Source organism: Spinacia oleracea, chromosome 6 (genome assembly GCF_020520425.1).
Source record: "Spinacia oleracea cultivar Varoflay chromosome 6, BTI_SOV_V1, whole genome shotgun sequence".
NCBI classification, from domain to species: domain Eukaryota; kingdom Viridiplantae; phylum Streptophyta; class Magnoliopsida; order Caryophyllales; family Amaranthaceae; genus Spinacia; species Spinacia oleracea.
This window is the reverse complement of record NC_079492.1, coordinates 75,518,913-75,522,030: the sequence shown is the minus strand read 5'-3', so window position 1 is coordinate 75,522,030 and position 3,118 is coordinate 75,518,913.

Below are 3,118 nucleotides of genomic sequence, written 5' to 3'. Positions count from 1 at the left end.
TACAAGATCCGAAGGCCGCCAGCCAGTGCCATCGAAGGTAGGTACTGTCCGTAGTACCATGCCTGGCCCCGGCACATTTGTTGCCATCGCATCGTCATCCGAACCATCCTCCATAGCTGCTCGAACTGTCGAACGTTCGGCGAGCTTCCTCCGGGTATGACGAGGCATGCTAAATCTTCGAAATCTAAAAAAAAATCATCATTTTAGCCTGGAGGCTATCTTATACTAGCCCATACAAAGATCAAAGTCCAAAAAAATGCCCAATGGCCATACCAGTTTAGCCAGGGACCTCTACTTCAACGGAAAGTTCTACCCCAACGCCTAGGCTATCCATGCCGAATCAGGAATAAAATTTATACACTAACGTCTAGGCTATCCATGCCGAAGTAGGTATACAAGCTCTACACCAACGCCTAGGCTATCCATGCCGAAGCCAATATTAAAAAATTCTACAAACAACATCTAGGCCATCCCAGCCTACTCTCCTACAAGACCCAACAAGATCACTAGTAGGGTCACTACCTACAAATACCAAGTACGAAATTCAAGGAAAAATTCAAAATTCTACAAGTTTCAATAGTTCGAAATACCACAAGTTCCAACAGTTCAAGTTCAAGTGGCTACCAAGCAATTTTCTACAAGATCCAAGAAGTCTACTATTATACAAACATCATATCAACAAGCATTTCAAAATAAAAAATTGAAACTACATGCAATCCTAGAAGATATTTCGTAAACAAAACATGAAATACTTACATGGACAAGGCAAGAACAACAAGATCAAGGGGAGAGTAGTCGACCTTTGAGAGAAAAAGCAAGAAAAATTAGTGTGGATGCTCTTGAAATGGCATGGCAAGGGGGGCATTTATAACCCATCCCTACGCCAAACGCCGAGCCTTGCGCCGGGCGCCGCGCTGCTGCATGCGCGGAATCTTCTCCGCGCGGTCCTCCGTGCTGATTGCACGTTCTTTGCTGCTACGGTTTTCTGCACCAGGCATCAAACATCAAATCATACTACCTTCCGAAATTACTAGTATATATCTGTTTCTCCAAACATCAACAGATAAATATTTGAAGAATGCAAAGTCCGAAAAATACAAGAATTCGGGCGTTAGACTTCAAACGGACCCAAGCTCCATAAAAGTCTGCCGAAGTTTCAAAATTTTAAGAGTCAATAATAAGCTCTTCTCCCCAGTGAGCATATCCCCAGCGGATCAACTCCGGGTATTCAAAATTAAAAATTCAAGATTCAAAATTTTCGATGCAAAGCTCCGTCCTAAACCAAAGGCGGAAAAGCAGTACAAGTACAAATCAGAGTCGTCACAACCGCACGGAGGTAGAGTCTATCCTTTTTCCTAACGCTAGTCTTGTACAGGTACCGGCGTACAAAGAATGGTCTTGATTGCAGAACATCTTTACCGCTCACCGTCCCTAGTCGAAAACTTTGACTTGCGTTATCCTAACTGGATGCTCAGTCAAAGTGGGGGCTTTTGTAGAGACCTAAATCGTGTCTCCCCTTTGGGATGATGACGATACTATTATCCTTGCTAGGTGGTTGGAGCAACTTGTAGACGCCTACTTTTGTCCCCATTCCCGAAAGGGAAGGTTCGATGATGAGAACATAAATCTCCACTTAGCAACGCATCTCCTATAAAATAACGAATCTCAATCACCCTTTCATTTCAGCCAAAGCTGCTATTTATAGAAACCTGCTAAGAATAGTAACTGTCTTAAATGGTAGTTGTTAAAAGTGGCAAAATCATAAAAGATAGAAACCTGTCAGAATTATGTGTTGCACTCCAACATAAATCCTAAAAGAGATAGAATTTACAAAGGAATTCTATTCCTGGTATAATTCGAAAATAAGAGTTACGTATTAAATAAATTCCTTACAAACCTAAAGTTCGTAACGGGCCCAAACGCATTCCGTCATAAGTTAATACGCACTAAAAGACTCGGATAAATATCCCAAAAATCTCTGTGTTCTAAGAGTCCAAATCTGACAAGAACTCGGCCCAGATCCCATTTTCAATGCCTGGATCTGGGTTTCGGCGCCCAGCCCTGGGCGCTGAAAGTACCTTAAAATCTATCTTTCCACACACTCTTTTCCTATAAATACACAATTCCATAATCTGAGTATTGACTCTAGCCTTAAGCCTAAGCCTCACGCTGCGAAAATGATCCGGTGTTCTGTCGCAATCGACCCAAAAGTCGAACAGAACGCATCCTGCCCCTTGTAGCGTGATGAATTAAGCCTAAATACTGGAACATTGCTTGGAAACCTGAGATTCGCTAAATAAAAGGAGAAATAGCAAAGCCAAGTGGTTAGTTTTCTGAGAACCACAACGCACCTCTCAAGGGTGCGTTGTAATGTGTCCCTCATATGATTTAATCGCTTTCATCACCCTTTATTAAAATTGTCAAACTATTAATTTGATTGATCTATCACGCCTAATAAGATAATACCCTGGACAATTGAATTATCATGCTAGGTACCTTAAATTAATATAAATAAGATAATCACGATCGATTAGTATTATGTGTTGCATATTGCTAAAATCAATTCAGAATAGTTTAATAGTTTAATGCATGTCCCTTCAATTATTTATGCTGAGCTAGTAAGGATAACCTGCCTCTAGAGTATTATCGATGAGCACTCCTCTCGGTAGTTACAGTCCCCTGAACTCTCAATCCCTGCCTTGCGGGTGTACGTTGAGCGATCCCCACACCAGAGATCACAAGGGAACCTATGGCCGTCGTGGTCGAACATAATGGCACTCCCTTTATGTCACGATAACCGGGTTTTGTCAGTTTTTCTCATTGTCGTTAAAAACTGAATGGCGACTCCTATATTACTAGTCGATTGGGTGTAAACTCACAGGAAATCCAATTACACTTGATCTGACAACGTCACAGCCACGAGGGACGAGGTCACGCATTAGCCTCGTGCTTTTTTCGACCCCCCTCACAGTGGCGATTCCGCTGGGGACGTTAACGAAATACTCATGCTCGTAGGTAATCAAAATAGCCGAAGGGTGAAACGATCCTACCCCGCGTTTATTTCCCTATCAAGTTGGGCCGACCTGAAAATCAGCATATTAATGTGAATAGACAGAAC